Genomic DNA, 24,392 nt, shown 5'->3' with positions numbered 1-24,392 from the left:
TGGATTCACTCTGGAGCATCCACGATGCTGAGAATGACGTGAGTATCACGTGTAGCGAGTTGGTCGTACCGCAGGGAAAAGGTCCACAGCCAGATAGGAAATGGAAGACCAACAGGAAGAGCAGTGCAAGGAAGGTAGTGCAGGAGTCCCCTGTGGTCATCCCCCTGCAAAACAGATACACTGCTTTGGGTACTGTTGAGGGGGATGACTCATCAGGGGAGGGCAGTAGCAGCCAAGTTCATGGCACCATGGCTGGCTCTGTTGCACAGGAGGGCAGGAAAAAGAGTGGGAGAGCGATAGTGATAGGGGATTCAATTGTAAGGGGAATAGATAGGCGTTTCTGCGGCCGCAACCGAGACTCCAGGATGGTATGTTGCCTCCCTGGTGAAAGGGTCAAGGATGTCTCGGAGCGGGTGCAGGACATTCTAAAAAGGGAGGGAGAACAGCCAGTTGTCGTGGTGCACATTGGTACCAACGACATATGTAAAAAAAGGGTTGAGGTCCTGCGAAACGAATTTAAGGAGCTAGGAGCTAAATTAAAAAGTAGGACCTCAAAAGTAGTAATCTCGGGATTGCTACCAGTGCCACGTGATAGTCATAGTAGGAATCGCAGCATAGCGCAGATGAATACGTGGCTTCAGCAGTGGTGCAGCAGGGAGGGATTCAAATTCCTGGGGCATTGGAACCGGTTCTGGGGGAGGTGGGACCAGTACAAACCGGACAGTCTGCACCTGGGCAGGACCAGAACCAATGTCCTAGGGGGAGTGTTTGCTAGTGCTGTTGGGGAGGAGTTAAACTAAGATGGTAGGGGGATGGGAACCAATGCAGGGAGACAGAGGGAAACAAAAAGGAGGCAAAAACAAAAGACAGAAAGGAGATGAGGAAAAGTGGAGGGCAGAGAAACCCAAGGCAAAGAACAAAAAGGGCCACTGTACAGCAAAATTCAAAAAGGACAAAGGGTGTTAAAAAAACAAGCCTGAAGGCTTTGTGTCTTAATGCAAGGAGTATCCGCAATAAGGTGGATGAATTAACTGTGCAAATAGATGTTAACAAATATGATGAGATTGGGATTATGGAGACGTGGCTCCAGGATGATCAGGGCTGCAAACTCAACATCCAGGGGTTTTCAACATTGAGGAAGGATAGAATAAAAGGAAAAGGAGGTGGGGTAGCATTGCTGGTTAAGGAGGAAATTAAGGCAATAGTTCGGAAGGACATTAGCTTGGATGATGTGGAATCTATATGGGTAGAGCTGCAGAACACCAAAGGGCAGAAAACGTTAGTGGGAGTTGTGTACAGACCTCCAAACAATAGTAGTGATGTTGGGGAGGGCATCAAACATGAAATTAGGGGTGCGTGCAACAAAGGTGCAGCAGTTATAATGGGTGACTTTAATATGCACATAGATTGGGTTAACCAAACTGGAAGCAATACGGTGGAGGAGGATTTCCTGGAGTGCATAAGGGATGGTTTTTTAGACCAATATGTCGAGGAACCAACTAGGGGGGAGGCCATCTTAGACTGGGTGTTGTGTAATGAGAGAGGATTAATTAGCAATCTCGTTGTGCGAGGCCCCTTGGGGAAGAGTGACCATAATATGGTGGAATTCTGCATCAGGATGGAGAATGAAACAGTTAATTCAGAGACCATGGTCCAGAACTTAAAGAAGGGTAACTTTGAAGGTATGAGGCGTGAATTGGCTAGGATAGATTGGCGAATGATACTTAAGAGGTTGACTGTGGATGGGCAATGGCAGACATTTAGAGACCGCATGGATGAACTACAACAATTGTACATTCCTGTCTGGCATAAAAATAAAAAAGGGAAGGTGGCTCAACCGTGGCTATCAAGGGAAATCAGGGATAGTATTAAAGCCAAGGAAGTGGCATACAAATTGGCCAGAAATAGCAGCGAACCCGGGGACTGGGAGAAATTTAGAACTCAGCAGAGGAGGACAAAGGGTTTGATTAGGGCAGGGAAAATGGAGTACGAGAAGAAGCTTGCAGGGAACATTAAGACGGATTGCACAAGTTTCGATAGATATGTAAAGAGAAAAAGGTTAGTAAAGACAAACGTAGGTCCCCTGCAGTCAGAATCAGGGGAAGTCATAACGGGGAACAAAGAAATGGCGGACCAATTGAACAAGTACTTTGGTTCGGTATTCACTAAGGAGGACACAAACAACCTTCCAGATATAAAAGGGGTCAGAGGGTCTTGTAAGGAGGAGGAACTGAGGGAAATCCTTATTAGTCGGGAAATTGTGTTGGGGAAATTGATGGGATTGAAGGCCGATAAATCCCCAGGGCCTGATGGACTGCATCCCAGAGTACTTAAGGAGGTGGCCTTGGATGCATTGACAGTCATTTTCCAACATTCCATTGACTCTGGATCAGTTCCTATGGAGTGGAGGGTAGCCAATGTAACCCCACTTTTTAAAAAAGGAGGGAGAGAGATAACAGGGAATTATAGACCGGTCAGCCTGACATCGGTAGTGGGTAAAATGATGGAATCAATTATTAAGGATGTCATAGCAGTGCATTTGGAAAGAGGTGACATGATAGGTCCAAGTCAGCATGGATTTGTGAAAGGGAAATCATGCTTGACAAATCTTCTGGAATTTTTTGAGGATGTTTCCAGTAGAGTCGACAAGGGAGAACCAGTTGATGTGGTATATTTGGACTTTCAGAAGGCTTTCGACAAGGTCCCACACAAGAGATTAATGTGCAAAGTTGAAGCACATAGGATTGGGGGTAGTGTGCTGACATGGATTGAGAACTGGTTGTCAGACAGGAAGCAAAGAGTAGGAGTAAATGGGTACTTTTCAGAATGGTAGGCAGTGACTAGTGGGGTACCGCAAGGTTCTGTGCTGGGGCCCCAGCTGTTTACACTGTACATTAATGATTTAGACGAGGTGATTAAATGTAGTATCTTCAAATTTGCGGATGACACTAAGTTGGGTGGCAGTGTGAGCTGCGAGGAGGATGCTATGAGGCTGCAGAGCGACTTGGATAGGTTAGGTGAGTGGGCAAATGCATGGCAGATGAAGTATAATGTGGATAAATGTGAGGTTATCCACTTTGGTGGTAAAAACAGAGAGACAGACTATTATCTGAATGGTGACAGATTAGGAAAAGGGGAGGTGCAAAGAGACCTGGGTGTCATGGTCCATCAATCGTTGAAGGTTGGCATGCAGGTACAGCAGGCGGTTAAGAAAGCAAATGGCATGTTGGCCTTCATAGCGAGGGGATTTGAGTACAGGGGCAGGGAGGCTACAGTTGTACAGGGCCTTGGTGAGGCCACACCTGGAGTATTGTGTACAGTTTTGGTCTCCTAACCTGAGGAAGGACATTCTTGCTATTGAGGGAGTGCAGCGAAGGTTCACCAGACTGATTCCCGCGATGGCGGGACTGACCTATCAAGAAAGACTGGATCAACTGGGCTTGTATTCACTGGAGTTCAGAAGAATGAGAGGGGACCTCATAGAAACATTTAATTCTGACGGGGTTAGACAGGTTAGATGCAGAAGAATGTTTCCAATGTTGGGGAAGTCCAGAACCAGGGGACACAGTCTAAGGATAAGGGGTAAGCCATTTAGGACCGAGATGAGGAGGAATTTCTTCACCCAGAGAGTGGTGAACCTGTGGAATTCTCTACCACAGAAAGTTGTTGGGGCCAATTCACTAAATATATTCAAAAAGGAGTTAGATGAAGTCCTTACTACTAGGGGGATCAAGGGGTATGGTGAGAAAGCAGGAATGGGGTACTGAAGTTGCATGTTCAGCCATGAACTCATTGAATGGCGGTGCAGGCTAGAAGGGCCGAATAGCCTACTCCTGCACCTATTTTCTATGTTTCTATGTTTCTATGATCTTATCGAAACGTATAAGATTATGAGGGGGCTTGATAAGGTAGATGCAGAGAGGATGTTTCCACTAATGGGGGAGACTAGAACTAGAGGGCATGATCTTAGAATAAGGTGCCGCCCATTTAAAACTGAGATGAGGAGAAATTTCTTCTCTCAGAGTGTTGTAAATCTGTTGAATTTGCTGCGTCAGAGAGCTGTGGAAGCTGGGACATTGAATAAATTTAAGACAGAAATAGACAGTTTCTTAAACGATAAGGGGATAAGGGTTTATGGAGAGTGGGCAGGGAAGTGGAGCTGAGTCCATGATCAGATCAGCCGTGACCTTATTGAATGGCGGAGCAAGCTCGAGGGGCCATATGGCCTACTCCTGCTCCTATTTCTTATGTTCTTATCTTCTTATCTTGTGGCGCGGTGACCAGAACTGGGCACACACTCATCTAAAAAATTGACTGCAATTTTACCATAACTTCTCCCAACATGTACTCTATGTTTTGTCTATATTGTTCATCACTCTGTTTGCTTTGCTAGTCACTGCTCTGCAGTGTTAGGTTTATTTGGCATTTTACAATTGTGTTCAGCACTGCTGGGCTCAGAATGGGTTCCCAATATGATATTTTCCACAATTCAATAGTCTGCTGACACTCAAACTCCAGATACACATGAAGAATGCCAACTTATGTGAGGTACCAGAGAGCTGGTCGTGCCTGTGGAACCAAATGTCAGCATGAGTCAACAACTTCAGCAAAAAAGTGGCAAAAATGGAGAAGAAATACATTTAAAGAAGACACTGAAATGAATTCAATCCTTTTTTCAATCTTATTTTATCCCTTAACCCTTGTAAAGGATCAGAGACCTGTTTTAAATTACAGAAATTCTACATACTCTTTTTCATATGACGTTTCACATTAATTCATACATGCATACATACATCGAGATTTTGAACTTGCTGGAGCCAAGAAAGGAGACTGTTTCTTCTTATGTAATTAACAGTTGAGAACAACTTGCAGTTAGATAACACTTCCAATTTTGAAAATTCCCACGGCATTATACAAAAGGGTGTGGGGGGAGGGGGGGGGGGTGGAAATTTAAACTAAATTAGTGGGACAAGTTGCCCAATGAAAAGCAGGCCAGAGTGTTTGATCTGTTAATGAATCAGAGAGCTCATGTTTGAATGAAGGCACTGGACTGCATTGGACTGAACCTTGCTGGAGTGGGGCATCTCAGGGTTGGAAGTGCGAGCTGATATCGGCTTAGCGAGGGCAAATGGGCATCTGAGACATCAGTGAGCTGCAGGGCCAATAAGATTTAAGGGTTGAGAAAGAATCAAAGGAATAATGGAGAAGGAGGGTGAATTTGAGTCCAATCAGGTACAGAAAGGGAAATAGAGAGAAATATATATATAGAGAGAAAGAGACAGACAGGAACAGTAATTTAAAATTTTACTGCAGGAATGAGAGTTTCAATTGTCTGCGTTCTGGGCCAGAGAGGTTGACTGGCATTGCACTAACTTATCTTGCAGTTAAAAAGATACTTGCGCTATTAATTACGCGGCAACTTTTTGTGATGAGTTTAATGGGCAATTAATGTGCAAATCTAGCACATTCGTAAAAATAACAGGGAGGCTAAGGGTGTGAAGCAAATGTCAGAGCAGTGTAAATCGACATGCAAGCTCTGGAGATTCACAACTCACACCGCATCTCTTAATCCCCTGAACTTACCAGCTGATTTGTGTATTAATAATGTCATTAACACGCCGTTATTTTTCCAGCAAGATCCGTCCCATTGTGTCTGCATTACCATTTCATGAGGAACAAAGATGCTAGGTATCAATAATATGGAACGCAACAATCTCTACTGTTGTTTTTGTTCTGATTTTGATCGACAGTTCTTTATCAAGGCAGCTCAGCATGGACTACATGACAGCTCCTGGAATTAATTTAGTTCACATTATTTTACTATTTAAACATAGAAAATAGGTGCAGGAGTAGGCCATTCAGCCCTTTGAGCCTGCACCACCATTCAATATGATCATGGCTGATCATGTAACTCAGTACCCCATTCCTGCTTTCTCTCCATACCCCTTGATCCCTTTAGCCGTAAGGGCCACATCTAACTCCCTTATGAATATATCTAATGAACTGGCCTCAACAACTTTCTGTGTAGAGAATTCCACAGGTTCACAACTCTCTGAGTGAAGAAGTTTCTCCTCATATCGGTCCTAAATGGCTTACCCCTTATCCTTAGACTGTGACCCCTGGTTCTGGACTTCCCCAACATCGGGAACATTCTTCCAGCATCTAACCTGTCCAATCCTGTCAGAATTTTATATGTTTCTATGAGATCCCCTCGCATTCTTCTAAATTCCAGTGAATATAAGCCTAGTCGATCCAGTCTTTCTTCATATGTCAGTTCTGCCATCCCGGGAATCAGTCTGGTGAACCTTCGCTGCACTCCCTCAATAGCAAGAATGTCCTTTCTCAGATTAGGAGACCAAAACTGTACACAACATTCAAAGTGTGGTCTCACCAAAGCCCTGTAGAACTGCAGCAAGACCTCCCTGCCCCTATACTCAAATCCTCTCGCTATGAAGGCCAACATGCCATTTGCCTTCTCCACCGCCTGCCATACCTGCATGCCAACTTTCAATGACAGATGTACCATGACACCCAGGTCTCGATGCACCTCCCCTTTTCCTAATCTGTCACGATTCAGATAATATTCTGCCTCCCTGTTTTTGCCACCAAAGTGGATAACCTCACATTTATCCACATTATACTGCATTTGCCATGCATTTGCCCACTTACCTAACCTGTCGAAGTCGCCCTGCAGCCTCTTAGCATACTCCTCACAGCTCACACTGCCACCCAGCTTAGTGTCATCTGCAAACTTGGAGATATTACACTCAATTCCTTCATCTAAATCATTAATGTATATTGTAAATAGCTGGGGGCCCAGCATTGAACCTTGCGGCACACCACTAGTCACTGCCTGCCATTCTGAAAAGAACCTGTTTATTCCTACTCTTTGCTTCCTGTCTGCCAACCAGTTCTCTATCCACGTCAATACATTACTCCCCAATACCATGTGCTTTCATTTTGCACACTAATCTCGTGTGTGGGACCTGTCAAAAGCCTTTTGAAAGTCCCAATACACCACATCCACTGGTTCTCCCTTGTCCATTCTACTAGTTCAATCCTCAAAAAATCCCTTTCAAAATCTATGCTGACTTGGGCCGATCTTGTCATTGCTTTTGAAATGTGCTGCTATTACATCTTTAATAATTGATTCCTTCATTTTCCCACGACCGATGTCAGGCTAACCGGTCTATAATTCCCTGTTTTCTCTCTCCCTCCTTTTTTAAAAAGTAGGGTTACTTTAGCTACCCTCCAATCCATATGAACTGATCCAGAGTCTATAGACTGTTGGAAAATGACCACCAATGAGTCCACTATTTCTAGGGCCACTTCCTTAAGTACTTTGGGATGCAGACTATCAGGCCCTGGGGATTTATCGGCCTTCAACCCCATCAATTTCCCGAACACAATTTCCTGACAAATAAGGATATCCTTCAGTTCCTCCTTCTCGCCAGACCCGCGGTCCCCTACTAATTGTGTCTTCCTAAGTGAAGACAGAACCAAAGTATTTGTTCAATTGGTCTGCCATTTCTTTGTTTCCCATTATAAATTCACCTGATTCTGACTGCAAGGGACCTACATTTGTCTTCACTAATCGTTTTCTCTTCACACATCTATAGAAGCTTTTGCATTCAGTTTTTATGTTCCCTGTAAGCTTACTCTCATACTCTATTTTCCCCCTCCTAATTAAACCCTTTTTCCTCCTCTGTTGAATTCTAAATTTCTCCCAGTCCTCAGGTTTGCTGCTTTTTCTGGCAAATTGGTATGCCTCTTCCTTGGATTTAACACTATCACTAATTTTCCTTATTAACCACAGTTGAGCCACCTTCCCCATTTTATTTTCATGCCAGACCGGGATTTACAATTGTTGAAGTTCATCCATGTGATCTTTAAATGTCTGACATTGCCTATCCACCGTCAACCCTTTAAGTATCATTCGCCAGTCTATCCCAGCCAATTCACGTCTCATACCATCGAAGTTACCTTTCTTTAAGTTCAGGACCCTAGTCTCTGAATTACCTGTGTCACTCTCCATCTTAATGAAGAATTCTACCATATTATGGTCACTCTTCCCTAAGGGGCCTCACACAACAAGATTGCTAATTAATCCTCTCTCATTACACAAGACCCAGTATAGGATGGCCTGCTCTCTAGTTGATTCCTCGACATATTGGTCTAGAAAACCATCCCTTATACACTCCAGGAAATCCTCCTCCACCGCGTTACTACCAGTTTGTTTCGCCCAATCTATATGTAGATTAAAGTCACCCATGATAACTGTTGTACCTTTATTGCACGTATCCCTAATTTCTTGTTTGATGCCATCCCCAACCTCACTGCCACTGTTTGGTGGTCTGTACACAACTCCCACTAGCGTTTTCTGCCCTTTGGTGTTCCACAGCTCTACCCATACAGATTCGACATCATCCAAGCTAATGTCCTTCCTTACTATTGCGTTAATCTCCTCTTTAACCAGCTACGCTACCACACCTCCTTTTCCTTTCTGTCTATCCTTCCTGAATATTGAATACCCCTGGATGTTGAGTTCCCAGCCTTGGTCGCCCTGGAGTCATGTCTCCGTAATCCCAGTTACATCATATCCGTTAACAGCTATCTGCGCAGTTAATTCATCCACCTTATTATGAATGCTCCTTGCATTGAGACACAGAACCTTCAGGCTTGTTTTTTTAACACTCTTTGTCCTTTTAGAATTAAGTTGTAATGTGGCTCTTTTTGATGTTTGCCTTTGATTTCTCTGCCCTCCACCATTCCTTATCTCCTTTCTACCTTTTGCTTCTGCCCCCATTTTACTTCCATCTGTCTCCCTGCATAGATCCCCATCCCCCTGACATATTATGTTAAAACCTCCCCAACAGCATTAGCAAACACTCCCTCTAGGACTTTGGTTCCGGTCCTGCCCAGATGCAGACCGTCCGATTTGTACTGGTCTCACCTCCCCCAGAACCGGTTCCAGTGTCCCAGGAATTTGAATCCCCCCCTCTTGCACCATTCCTCAAGCCACGTATTCATCTTAACTATCCTGCTATTTCTACTCTGACTAGCACGTGGCACTGGTAGCAATCCTGCGATTACTACCTTTGAGGTCCTACTTTTTAATTTAACTCCTAGCTCCCTAAATTCAGCTTGTAGGACCTCATCCCATTTTTTACCTATATCGCTGGTACCTATATGCACCACGACAACTGACTGTTCACCATCCCCCTCCAAAATGCCCTGCAGCCACACCGAGACATCCTTGATCCTTGCACCAGGGAGGCAACATGCCATCCTGGAGTCTCAATTGTGGCCGCAGAAACGCCTATCTATTCTCCTTACAATAGAATCCCCTACCACTATAGCTCTCTCACTCTTTTTCCTGCCCTCCTGTGCAGCAGAGCCACCCATGCTGCCATGAACTTGGCTGCTGCTACCTTTCCCTAATGAGTCATCTCCCCCAACAGTACCCAAAATGGTGTATCTGTTTTGGAGGGAGATGACCGCAGGGGACCCCTGCACTACCTTCCTTCCACTGCTCTGCCTGATGATCACCCATTCCCTATCTGCCTGAGTAACCTTTACCTGCGGTGTGACCAACTCACTAAACGTGCTATTCACAACATCCTCATCATCGTGGATGCTCCAAAATGAGTCGATGCACAGCTCCAGTGCCACAATGCGGTCTGTCAGGAGCTACAGCTGAACACACATCCTGCACACATAGTAGTCAGGGAAACTGGAAGCGTCCCTGATTTCCCACATAGCACAGGAGGAACATGATACGGGTCTGGGCTCTCCTGCCATGACTTAACCCTTAAATTAAATTAATTTGGCAACAATGACAAGGTTTCTGACTGCTAAGGAAATAAAAAGAAAAGAAAAAGATTAAATACTCACCAATCCACCAGCCAATCACTTACCCGCTTGGCTGTGACGTCACACTCGATTTCCTTTTATTTCTTTGTTTACCTTCTGCCCCAGCTAGCTTCTCTGACCCGATCAAGTTGTTGTGCTGAGCTAGAACTCCATAGTATTTAGAGTCTCTGGCTTCAGTTAAGCAACTCTAAAAAAGGATGAATTATCTCAAGGGGATTTATTATGTTGGACTCAGAAAACAGTTAAGTAATGTATTACTATCTAATTTATTCTTAGTTCTGTAAAAATATATGCCTTAAAATAAATTCAAATCAATCGTTTAACCTGAACTATATAGTCTGTCAATGTAGTGATATTCTGCAAATTTGAAAAATTCAAAAATATAGCAGAGAGAAATACAGAGTAAATGGAAGACTATCAGAAACACAGGGAGAGTAACAAAGAGAGAGAAACATGGAGAAAATGGGAAAGTAACAAAGATACAGGAAGAGAGCAATAATGTGAAACATAGAGAATGGGAGAATAAGAGACATAGAAACATAGAAACATAGACACAAGGAAAACATTGGAAGGAGAGATAACCCTTAAAAACTAGTATTTAGATAATATTCCATCTGGATATTGGTCAGATCAACGAACGAGGGAAGTGGACCTTGTCGGAATGCAATAAAAAAAAGCCCGCCTTATGTGTTACAGAACAAAAATAAATAAACTAATGAATAAAATAGGGAATTGCACCAGGCATGCAAATTTGAGGCGTCTAGATAGTTGCATCCCACTGATTGGTCCAGAATAACAGCCACTCCTTAACTAATTGACTTCTAAAGTATGGAGGGTAGGGGGAACACACAGTGGGACCGAAATTGCCCCATGCTGAGTTTTGGGGCGCTTACTTCAAAGTAAATGAAAGTTTAGCGCCGGGTGGCGCGGAATTGGCCTTAGAGGCAAAAATATGTCTGGGGCGCCAACTGGGCATTCATGGGGCGTGACCCTTAGCGCAGGCCTGACGTGCCCCGTCACGCTGATGCATCACATCTCTCCCCTTCTTTTAAAGGGGAGGGCCACTGCGAACTCGGCAACCGCTTTAGTGGCGCTCATTGGGCCACCACGGAGAGTGTTGGCCGGGCCAGCAACCTGGCACCCAAGGGTGCCGGTCTGCATGTTGGCATCCCTGAAAAGTTGGCTGACAGAAAAATAATAAGGGGTCGGCACGCTGGTGCATTAATTATGGGGTGCGGCACAAACTACTTTTAGCCTGCTGAGCCCTGGGGGCATTTCTTGGGGGAGGGCTTTGGCTGCCGCGCCTGGGCGAAAACCCCTTAGCGCCCTGTTAGCACCTCCGGGAGGTGCTAACGGGCCTTTCTGAGAGGGGCAATTTCTGCCCCAGTAGCTTCTGCAAGGCACCCCCAAACTTCTTGATCCAGCTTTATGGGCCCAATTTCCTCACCAGCTTAGAACGGCGTACTTACCCGTGATACGCCGACTTTGTGGGGGGAAAAAACGCGCCGAAAAATGACTGTCCTAATTTGGCCACTCCTGGATCATTGTGGTCCTGTGGCGTGGCACTGCAAAATCTGCAGGGGACAGAGCTTGGGCCGCACTTGCTCAGTGCAGCCGGCACGGGGCCGGGGCTTGGGTCCAGTGTGTCCTGGAGTGCCAGCAAGGGGACGCATGACCGTTTGAGTGTGCGCGCATGTGCAATGGGGCAGCAATATTGGCAGTCAGCCATTTAAAGGGAGAGCATCCTCAGTGCCTTAGCAGCATTGGCAATGGGCCATATTTCAAGGTAAGGTGTGATTCGTGATTTTTGGGTGGCTGAGGGAGTGGAAAGGAGCGCTGCATAGGTGCATGCAAGGTCAGGACTGTGTGTTTTCAAGATTACCTGAGTGTAAATCCAATACACCAATGACGCAAGAGCGTGCAACAAGAACGAAGAATTTCTTGCATGAGAAAGTGGAGAAACTAGTCACTGTCATTGAGAACAGATGGCAGGAGCTGGATATCAGTAGGAGTGGTCCCACAAAAGTGCCACCTGAAGAAATGGGGAGATGCTGGAACCTAGTTGCAGAAGAATACCCCTCAGGGGTGAATACCGCAAGATCTGGAAGCCAGTGCAAAAAGAAATGGCGGGCATTGGTCAAGTAGTGAGTGTAAGTAATATCTTCATTTTTAAATGGAATTGCAATTGTAACTGTGACCATCTGTATATGTCCCACCCATCAGAAGCGCAGCATGTGTCAAAAGTTATATTTTCATCTTTGCAGAAGAAATTGGCCCACAACAAAAGGGAAAGAATTAGAACAGGAGGAGGGCCACCAAATCTGCACCAACTAACACTGGAACAGAGGGTCGCCGTCTTGCTGAGTCGCACCTGCAGAAAAAGAATCAGCTCTGCACAAGCTGGGCCCACACGCGAGGGTGAGGGTCAGTCATGAAAATGCATCGTTGCCCTTCAAATCAACCTGCTGACTGGCCTGCCACCTGTGAGACTACTCATGCCACCCATCCTGCCCCTTCCTGTGCTGCTAACCACTTGACTGCTCTGTTGTATTATGAAGAACAAGAAGACAATCTTGAACATCCTGAAGATCCACAAGATCCAGATACATCCGCTCCAGACCAAGGCGGGTGGGGGAAGGAAGAGTGCATGGATATGTGTTCACGGGAGAATGCTGATCATGATATGGATCAGTCCATAGTACAGGGCATCACTTTTCCAGACACCTCCATGAGCTCTGCTACGACATTCCATGGTTTCACACCTTCGGAGGTTGCGGGTTCCAGTGGCGGTGGTGGAATGCAGTTTGGAATACCCAGGGCCCCACCATCCCAGCCTGTGTCTTGCATTGGAGGGGTGCCGCTAGGCAGACCAATGGCGAGGGGAAGGAGAAGCCGACCAGTCTCTCCTGAGATGCAGCATTCATCAGATGTTCATCAGGTTATGTCATTGGGTGAGGAGACCAATGCCCTTACCCGATCACTCGTGGCCACCGTCAGTGGGGTGCGTGATGAGGTAGCGGCACTGTCGGGCGAAATATCAGCATTGAGATGGGAACTGAGGGCGGGCATGTCAGAGGGAGTGCAAATGATGGCAAAGGCCATGAGGGAGCTAGCTGCTGCAATAAGGGCACACAGCCCAGACAATCAAATGCCACTCCCACTGCAATCCACTCATCAGCCTCTCTTGAGACCCAAGCCGGGCCCCCAAACCCTCCCACCACCGTCACTGCCCCATGAGGAAGAGCACATTACCTGAGATGTGGGTGAGAGATGGGTGCAGCCTTTCTTTGCTATTGTTGTTGTTGTTGTTGAAGTGCATTGTAAACTTTCCAATGAAAGATATTTTGCATTAAAACAGAATCATGTTCCATTAGCACCACACAACATTTAGGAACAACTGTAAAAAATAAACACCCCTCACTCCTAAAGTCATGCGTGCCTGCCACCCCTAGCCCTGGCTGAAGGGCTAGCTGGTGCGTTCTGTAGTTGGCAAGGTAGGACTGCTCTATTTACAGTACCTGATTTATCTCTCATTTATTTTTGATGATGTTGTGAAGATGTTGTAATGTTGTGCTGATGTTGTGAAGGTGTTTAGTGCTTAGAATCCTCTAACTCACCTTCCTCCGCGCCCCCCCGCACCCCCTTGCTCCCCCCCCCCCCCCACCCAACGCAATCTCTGGCTACCTGCGCTGATTTCTTAAGTGTAAGTAAGGTTTTTTTGTGCCTGCAAAAGTGACCACATACGCTGGCCTAAGTCAGTTTGGAGTAACTTTTAGCTGGCCAAATTTGCTTCTATGGCCAAAACAGGCAGAAGTGGCAGGTAACGCCCCCTTTAGGAGAAAAAAAACAAAACTAAAAAAAAATCTAACTAACTGACTTACACTGGAGCAAGTTAAATGGGGAAATTTGCAATTTTTAAGTTACTCCAAAAAAAGCTACTTGCTTCAAAAAAAGCAGGGCAACTCCTGGGGAAATTTAAGCCCATAGTGTCCAACCTTAAAATATAGACAATGCCCGGTTTCACCTACATGATTAACAGAGAACTAGCACCAATCTTGAAAAAATTCCATTAATTCAATGAACTATTTTATCATTGTGAAAGATTCTTCTATGTTTCTTATGCCTCTATTCCTCAACCTTTGCAGTCACTTTTACAGCACACCCAGGTTGTCATACTTTTTTTCCCCTAAGATTCACGTGTAAATTATGTAATTTGAAACAGGTTACTGTCTACCTGTGTGGCCTTCTCATTGAAGTAATAAAACTATGGAAGTAGGGTTCAACTTTATAAAGGAATTACAAATTCCCATCATTCTTGAAAAAAAACTGATAAAATGAAAATTCAGGAGCGAAACAGTTTCTCAATAGCAAGTAAGGATAGCTACATCCAGCAAAAAAGTCAAATCTATCACAGGTGTACACTCACCTTCCTGTAAATAATAGCAGTTTTATATTCAACTACAGGAGACATGACTGAACAATCAGCATCTGAGTGATTAAAAAATGGCAGGTTGACTCAGTTAGTAGCACTCTCACCGCTGAATCAGAATCCCCACAAGGAACATCGGAACAGAAGTCAGCCATTCAGCCTTCGAGCCTGTTCCACCTAGCCCAACAGCTTTTTGGGGGCGAGGACTTGAGCATACACTGACTACTGAGAGAGTGCTGCATTGTCTGAGGTTTTGTTAAGAACATAAGAATTAGGAGCAGGAGTAGGCCATTCGGCTCATTGAGCCTGCTCTGCCATTCAATGACTGATCTTCTACCTCAACGTCACTATTCCCATATCTCGATTCCCTTAATATTCAAAAAAGTTATCGATCTCAGACTTGAATAAGTTCAACGACTGAGCATCCACAGCCCTGTGGGGTAGAGAATTCCAAAGATTCACCAATATCTGAATGAAGGAATTTCTCCTCATCTCAGTCCTAAATGGCCGACCCCTTATTCTGAGACTGTGACCTCTGGTTCTAGACTCCCCAGCCAAGGGAAACATCCACTCTGCATCTATCCTGTCAAGCCTTGTAAGAATTTTGTATATTTCAATGAGATCACCTCTCACTCTTCTAAACTCTAGAGAATATAGGCCTAGTTTGTTCAATCTCTCCTCATAGGACAATCCCCACATCCCAGGAATCAGTTTGGTGAACCTTCTCTGTTCTTTGGATGAAGCTATTTTGGTGGTTCAGGCAAACATTCACAAATCCACACCACTGGACTACTTGAAGAATACATAAGAATACATAAGAATTAGGAACAGGAGTAGGCCATCTAGCCCCTCGAGCCTGCTCTGCCACTCAACAAGATCATGGCTGATCTAGCCGTGGACTCAGCTCCACTTACCCGCCCGCTCCCCATAACCCTTAATTCCCTTATTGGTTAAAAATCTATCTATCTGTGATTTGAATACATTCAATGAGCTAGCCTCAACTGCTTCCCTGGGCAGAGAATTCCACAGATTCACAACCCTCTGGGAGAAGAAATTCCTTCTCAACTCGGTTTTAAATTGGCTCCCCCGTATTTTGAGGCTGAGCCCCCTAGTTCTACTCTCCCCGACCAGTGGAAACAACCTGTCTGCCTCTATCTTGTCTATCCCTTTCATTATTTTAAATGTTTCTATAAGATCACCCCTCATCTTTCTGAACTCCCAACGAGTAAAGACCCAGTCTACTCAATCTATCATCATAAGGTAACCCCCTCATCTCCGGAATCAGCCTAGTGAATCGTCTCTGTATCCTCTCCAAAGCTAATATATCCTTCCTTAAGTAAGGTAACCAAAACTGCACGCAGTACTCCAGGTGCGGCCTCACCAATACCTTGTACAGTTGCAGCAGGACCTCCCTGCTTTTGTACTCCATCCCTCTTGCAATGAAGGCCAACATTCCATTCACCTTCCTGATTACCTGCTGTACCTGCAAACTAACTTTTTGGGATTCATGCACAAGGACCCCCAGGTCCCTCTGCACCGCAGCATGTTGAATTCAAATAATCTTCCCTTTTACTGTGTTTTTTTCCAAGGTGGATGACCTCACATTTTCCGACATTGTATTCCATCTGCCAAACCTTAGCCCATTCGCTTAACCTATCTAAATCTCTTTGCAGGAAGAGCAGGAAGGTGCTCTGGCCAACAACACCAAGCATGAACATTCTTTTCTCACTGCTGTTTGTGGTGATATGGCTGTTTCACTCACCTTTTTTAAAACATTTGCTCTCAGTCTCTCAGGATGTGAGAGACACACGCAAGACTGTATTTATTATCCATGTCTAGTTGCCCTGAGAAGGCAGTGGTGGACTTCATTGTTGAATGTTTTTGTTTACAACCAACTTTGACTTGTTGCTCAGAGGTCATTGAGTTAAACATGTAGTGTAGCCAGAGTGACAGGTCCAGAGAAGGGACATTAGTGAACCAGTTGGGATTTTACAACAATCCAGCAGTTCTCAATCCAGATTTACTAAATTACCAAATTTACTGAATTCAATTATACAATTGCCAAGGTGGGAATTATCTGGCTTCCTTGTTGCATTAATCTACCCAATATTATGAAGAGCCAGTGTTGTACTAAAACAGCATTAAAATTTCAGAACCAGAAAAAATCAGTTTGCCATCGTCTAATTTCATTATCAAAACACTGGGCTCAATTTTCCCCAGTTATCTGCACTGCTTTTTTTGGCATAAATTAAAATATCCAAGTTTCCCCAAAGTTTCTGTGCCAGCGTAACTCAGTTAGTTACGATTTTTAGGTTAGTATTCTTTTGCGTCATGGGGGCGTAACCTGATGTCTGCGCCGGTTTTTCAGATTTATGCAAGTTTGGCCAACTTACATTTTTCCTAGGACGGCGTATGTGATACTCCCAAAAAACCTTCTGGGCACTTAAGAAAAACTAGCGCGCATAAAAAAATCATCGCAGAAAGACGCCACTGTTTTTATACAAAGTTTTGGAGGGAGTCAAGAAGACTTGCGGTGGCACAGCGTTTCTCAGATTGGTACCAAGCTTATTCTTTCGAACATCTCAGGTAATGCACACTTCTTGATGGGAGGCGTGGGCAGGCGATAATGTGGAAGGCCCGGCTTGGGCCTCTTCAGTGGCTGGTCTGGGGATTGGAGTGGATGTGGCAATTGATTCTGTCAGTGGCCGCGGGGTCTGGGCATGTTCCCTTATTGCAGCAGCAAACTCTGACATTTCATCCCTCATGTGCCCTGACAGTGTCTCAACTACCTGCGACATTCCCTCCCTCATGTGCACCAACATTGTATCAGCTGCCTGTGACATTCCCTCCCTCATGTGTCCGGACAGTGTTCCCATTTCTCGTGAGAGTGTTGTTACTTCTCCCGACAGTCCCGATACCTCATCACCCACCCCACTGATGGTGTCCAGGGGTGATCGTGTAAGGTCAAATGCTCTTTGCACTTATTGCCATCATCTGAATTCTCATCTGTTAGATCCTGCACCTCAGGAGAGCGCTGTTGTATCCCACTGGGACCTGCAGCCTCGGACGGTGGGGCCCTGGGTGTGCCTCACTGCACCCCATAGAATCCCCAGCCTCGGACTGTGAAAAACCATGGAATGTCCCAACACTCGTACCACTGAGGAAAGGGCCTGGTACTTCAATGGGCAGCACCTGTACCTCCTCTAGAGTGAGTACAATTTGCCTTTAACAAATCTGTGCTGGCTTTACTTAATTAATCTATAGCAAATTTAAATGTGGATCAACTGTCCTCCTAGTTGTCTATCAAGTTAGTGCTTTTAGCCAGGAGCTGATTTCCTCTCCCAACACCCTCCCCCACCCATTCCTGAACATTGTTAACCTCAGGGTTTACTATCTACTATTACTACTCCTCGTGGGGGCTTCATCCTTCCCCTCCCCCTGCCCCTCCCCTTCATCCCTATGCTCTTGGTCTGGAAGGTGGGATTAGAAGATGTTCCCCAGGCTCGTCTGTGTGTGAATCTTCTTCTGCATCGGCTTCAGCCTCAACAGGGTTGGCCTTAAGTTCTGCAAAATATAACAGAATAGAAAATGGTTAGCAGCAGAGGAGGGGACAGGGTGGCATGAGTAGGCTCACACAGCGCAGGCAGCAGGCTCATTTGAAGGACCACAATGAATAATAGCACATTGCATCAACCGAAGCCTGACTGACGGAGACATCCCCATGAACCGAAGCATGGCTAGCCCGCGCAGCACTTAACATTTAGCAAAGCCAGACTGTGGAATTTTCAGGACTTACCCTCTCCCTTGAGTGTGGGCCCAGCTTGTGCAGTGGTGGTTGCTTTTCTCCAGGCAGGACCCATCAAAGCAGCGACCCTGTCTTCCAAGGGTGTCAGTGGGTGCAGATTTGCCTGTTCAAGTTCTTTCCCTTTTGTTATGTGCCACCTTCCTCTGCAAAGATGAAAATATAACTTTTTGGAGAGGGTGTCTTTCTGCTGGGTGGGAATCCAGATAGTCACATTTACAATTGCAATTCCAGTGAATAAATGAAAATATTACTTACCCTAACAGGGCTTGCCACTTCTTTCTGCATTGGCCTCCAGAACTCGGAGTGGTCACCATTGCACAGTAATCTTCTGCAAGTTGGTTCCAGCGTTTCTTCATTTCTTTTGGTGAAACTTTTATGTGACCTCTGCTGGTGTACAGAACATGCCATCTGGCCTCAATTACAGTAACTACTGCCTCCACTTCATCCTGTGAGAAATTCTTGGTCCTTGAGCCGCGTTGCATATTGTATTGCGGCTCCGATTTTTCCACTGAGAATTAAAGTTCTCACACACAACTAGCTCTTTAAAAATGGCTGAATGCAGACCGGGAGCTGTACTGGGCATACGCGCCCATAGCAGTCACGTAAAAAACATCATTTTTTTCCCCGCGCATGCGCAGAAGGGAGGAGGCATCGTTTTTACGGCACACCCCCCCGAAGCTGAAGGACAGGCTGTGCGACGCCAATTTCAAAAATTAGAATGGGGAAACTTACTGGTTATTTTTTTGGAGTAGTCGGGGCCAAAAGAAACGGTGTAACTCTTGCAATACGCCAAAAAAATGCCATTGAGGAAAATTGAGCCCTTTGTATATACATCGAGAACAAACTGAACTCACGGGTAGACTTAACCACTTTTATCTACTTTAATCACATTTATCAGTACACACAGATCCATTATTGCTCAAGTGTGGATTTTCTTCCCTTCATCTATGGTGGAGCTTAAACTCACAACCTCTAACTGTTAAACCAGTGCCATAACCACTATACTACCATACCAATACACAACAAAGACTGCACTTCAGAAAATTCATTGTATGTGAGGTCTTTTGAGATGTTTCTGAGATACGATAAGGTGCTATATAAATGCAAGTCCTTTCTTGTACCATTGTTCCAATTTAGTTCTCTCTTTGAATAATTAATAATAGATGTGACTGCGCAGCTGATTAAAGCAGTATACAATTGAACCATACAGATTAGGTTTAAGAGAAAATAAACTTGCATTTACATAGCACCTTTATCATCTTCAGGGCGCTTTACCAAAATGCTTCACAGCCAATGATGAAATGTAGTTATTGATTTTATGTAGCTGAAAGATTTATTTCCCAGTCTGCTGAATTAGCTGATTTTAGTTGAAGTGGTGTAGAGCAGTTGCTACAATTGATCTCAGTGCCCCGGGGTAGGCAGGGGAAATTCAGCCCAGCTTTCTGTGCTGAAACTTTCTGTCCAATGTCAACCATGGCAATATAGGCAAGATGGCATTGGACACCAGTGCTCATTGAACTATACTTCAGTGTTTTCAAGAGGCGAGGGTAAAAACTGGAGTGTATTTTTTTTAAAACATATGAAATAAAATCAAAATACTAGTCTGGTTATACCATGCAATTTGTGTCAACTCAATAGGGTCTTGGTTTCGTATCGATGGCAACTTTGTCATGTCATTCTGGTCCAGTGGACCATGGGAACTTTTAAGCTCAATTATCGTTTTAATTTTAGCAAAGAGCCAATAGGACAAGTAGTATTCTCCTACCATTCAAAATTAAGTGGCATTCAAAGCAAGGTGAGCAGAGCTCTTGCACACCTGTAATATGAACAAGCAGAACTGCATTGTCCTTGAACAGAGAGCGATGTAACAGCTAGCAGTATAGCTTGGATCTGCCAACACTATGTACCTGTACCTCTATATATGTAGCACAACAAGGCCCTAATCCTTACCCTGAAACTTTATTCATGTTCATACCTGCAAACAGGAATAGAGTAACACAGAAAACAATACAATAATAGTCAATGTAACATAGAAGATTACTACATGTAGCCAGAGGCGTCGATTCTGAATACTTCTGTTGGCTGCTCTAGTTCTGTCTTCTACTGTTGCAGTTTCCTGGAAGAGTTTGATGACAGAAAAACATCAGAAGAGAGAAGATACACTGTCTCTATTGTCACTTTGTTCTATTGGCTAGTACCTGCAATCTATTTTTCAAGAAGTGTCTTTGTTGCTTCATAATATAGAACATTCCCCTCCCCCAACTCCATGGATGATTCCAATATTTCAACATTATTCTTAATATCTCGCAAACTACAGAACAGTGAAAACCTCCAGCAAGTTAAATAAATCAGACTGGTCCCTCTATACACATGAGAACTATGCATTTTTCATCATACAAAAGAATAAAAGGCAGCACTCACACAATAAAATAAACAGAAATACGTGATATAGTCATCTTAAGGCTATTCCCACTTTAAAGAAAATGTACATGCAGAAAGAACTATATCACCTTCCAAAGCACTTTACAATTGAGGGAGTAATTTTGAAGTACAGTCAGGTAGTCACCGTTGGAATGTAGGCAAATGTGGCAGCCAATTTGTGCAGCACAGCAAGGTCTCACAGACAGCAATGACATAAATGAACAGCAATGATATAAATGGCCAGATAATGTTTTTGGTACTATTGGATGAGAGAGGATTTCTGGCCAGGACACCAGGCAAACTCCTTGCTTTTCTTCAAAATAGTCTTTACATCCACCTGAGCAGGCAGACATTATCTTGGTTTAATATCTCAACCGAAGGCTGCAACGACACCAATACAGCATTGAGGTGTCACCCTGGATTAGGTGTCTGAGTCCAAAGTGGGGCTTCAATCCATAGCCAGCCTTCTGATTCAACTGAGTTGAGATGACACTTAAGGGTATTTAGTTTTATGTTCTAAAAGAGGATACTATACATGTGTAATAAATAATGCTTAGATATATGGTGATCTATTCTGCAAATTGATTTATTATATACTTACTAGGCACTTGAGACAAACACATCTTGAAGCCATAAAAACAACCATAACACAACTGAAATAAATCCAAAAACAACAGGAGCAGCAGGGAAATAACTTAGCACATTTCTTCAGACATAATAAACAAATATATTAAAATTACTCATGATCATTTGCAACTTAAAAAAAAAGGATCCTGTATTTTGAGACTGCAACATATCCTATGAGTGGTTTGCACCGCCTTCCCCACCTATTTTCTATTACAGCAGAGAAGGTTAAGTGCAGATCTGATCGAGCTGTTCAAAGTTATGTGGGATTTTGATGAGGTAAACCGGGAAAAAAACTATCTCCACTGGTCATCCACTGAATTAGTAACTAGGGGCTCAACTTTGGTCAGGAGTTGCTCCGTTTTTTGTGGAGCAACTTGATTTTTCTGGCATATCTTAAAAATCCCCATTTTGCACATTCAATTTGCGCCAGTGTAAATGAGTTAGTTACGATTTTTTTAGTTTAGTTTAGTTTTTCTCAAAAGGGGGCATTCGTTACCAGTTTTAGCCATTTAGGCCACTTTGGTCAGCTAATAGTTACTCCAGATCTACTTAGGCCAGCGTATGTGGCCACTTCAGAAAACCCTTGTGGAGAGTTAAGAAATTAGTGCAGGTAGGTACATCGAAGGCCATTCGGCCTGGGATCGGGACGGGAAGGGAAGCGGGGAAGACCTGCACCTAAAGCACCAAGACTTGCAAAGCACTAAACAAAGCACAAAAAGTAATAAGCATTCAATAACAAATAAAAACTAGAAGTCCTACCTTCATCTGAAAACTCGGCCCGGGAAGGCAGTGGGCCGTCCGGTGCGGAAGGCTACTCAGCCTGAAATAGGTGCGGGACGACAACGCACCAGGAGGCTACTTGGCCAGGGCTAGGGGCGGGAGTGTTTGAACTGCCGACATCGGAGCACACACAGCGGCTGCAGGAAAAGCTGTTGCACTCTTTTAATCACATATAAGGGTCCTCGGAAAGGATGGTAGAAACATTTGAATAAGAACATGGCCTTTTGCTCCGCATCGGGATTTACCCTCTCTAACATAAATTGATTTTGTAAGTCTACACACGATGTTCAAAACTCATTTACCACCACCTACTCCCACTCCTGTTCCTATTTTGGCGCTACTGCGCATGCGCGGACATTGCGACCCGACTCCAATGTGCATGTGCAGATGTCCCAGCACTGTTTTCAGCGCAGGACGCTGGCTCCACCCCCGACTCAACTGGCCACGCTGCACGACAACTGGGGAGAGGCCGGACAGCGGCCAAAGTGGGGAGGAATGTTTTCGGCGCACATCTGAATGGAGAAAAGTGCCGCATCTCCGGTAAGTGTGCCGAAAAAAGGGGTGGGCCAAAATTGAGCCCATAGTGTACATAAATTTAAGATCAGCACCAAAATAGGGACGGTAGAGCTTAGGAGAATTTTACTTAATGTTGAGCATGGTTAGAACATAGAATACTGAGGTAGAAACAGATAGCTTTGAAAAGGGAAGTGGATAAACATTTGGAAAAAAAACTAAAAATGTATGAGGAATGGGCAGAAGAATGGGACAGAGTGCAAAGGCCCTGTGAGCCAAATGGCCTTCTATGCCGTTAAATTCGATGATGTTAAGAATTCTTGTCATTTTTGAGGTATTCTGGTTTACTAGTTCATGCACTCTTCTTCTTCTGCAAATGTTGCCACTCAACATCCCCCTTTGTTCATACTAGTACACTCCTCATCTCCCAACATCTCAGCACCACAGTAAGATCCCCACCTCCTTGACATTGCTCTAAACCCTTCCTGGCTCCACCCTGCATCACTGTCTGACGCCCCCCACCCAGTGCTACATGTACTCAAGCTTCACTCTCCTTTGCCCTCAAGCACTGCATGGTGACTTTTCTCCCTCCTCCTGCTCAACCAGAACTGGTCTTGTGTTTTCCTGTGTCCCGCAATTGTCCAGAGGTTTCCCAGCTGTCTACCGCAGGGAAAATCATTGCAAGAATCCTCCTCAATTGTCTCCTCCCAGTGGCTGAAGAGTCAAAATGCGGATTCCACACAACGCACATGATCTTCACCGTGCGACAAATCCAAGCAAAATGTAGCGAGCAGAATCAACCTCTGTACATGGCCTTCTTTGACCTCACAAAGGCCTTCGACTCTGTCAACTATGAGGGATTATGGAATGTCCTTCTCAAATTTGGCTGTCCTCAAAAATTTGTCACCATCCTCTGCCTGCTTTACGATGAAATGCAAGCTGTGATTCTTACCAATTGATCCACTACAGACCCAATACAGCGCACCAACGCTCTTCTCAATCTTTCTCACTGCAATGCTTCATCTCACCTTTTAACAAGCTCCCTGCTGCAGTGGAGTTAATCTACAGGACAAGTGGGAAATTGTTCAACCTCCATCATCTCCAGTCCAGATCCAAGGTTGTTCCAACCTCTGTCAATGAAGGATGCAGATGCCGTTTGCTTTTGTGCACACTCGGAGGCCGAACACCAAACCATCATTGACACCTTCACTGAAGGGAACGAGTCTGGGCTTTACATTAAACATTCGTAAGACAAAGGCTCTCTACCAACCTATGCCCATCACACAGTACTGCTCCCTGATTATCAAGATCCATGACGAAACCTTGGACATTGTGGACCACTTCCCATACCTCGGGAGCCTACCATCAGTGAGGACTAACATCGATGACGAAGTCAAACACCACCTTCAGTGTGCCAGTGCCGCCTTTGGTTGCCTGAGGAAAAGAGTGTTCGAAGACCAGGATCTCAAACGGGTCACCAAGCTCATGGTCTACAGAGCAGTAGTGATACCTTCCCTCCTATATGCTTCAGAGAACTATGTACAGTACCACCAATGCTGCCTCTGCAAAATCTTGCAAATTCATTGGCAGGATAGGCGCACCAACGTCAATGTTCTCTCTCAGGCCAACATCCCCAGCATCGAGGCATTGACCATGCTCAATCAGCTCCGATGGACAGGCCACATTGTCCGCATGATCGATGTTAGACTCACAAAACAAGCACTCTACTCTGAGCTACGCCACGGCAAACGAATCCCAGGAGTGTTGGGAAAACGATTCAAAGGCACCCTCAAAGCCTCCTTGAAAAAATGTAACATCCTCACCGCCTCTTGGGAATCCCTGGCCCAAGACCGCTCAAAGTGGAGGAGAAGCATTTGAGAAGGCACTGAACATTTCAAGACTCTTCTACGGGAGCACGCAGTACATACAGCGGAAGGAGCATAT

This window comes from Pristiophorus japonicus, chromosome 4 (genome assembly GCF_044704955.1).
Source record: "Pristiophorus japonicus isolate sPriJap1 chromosome 4, sPriJap1.hap1, whole genome shotgun sequence".
Lineage (NCBI taxonomy): Eukaryota > Metazoa > Chordata > Chondrichthyes > Pristiophoridae > Pristiophorus > Pristiophorus japonicus.
This window is presented reverse-complemented; position numbering follows the sequence as displayed.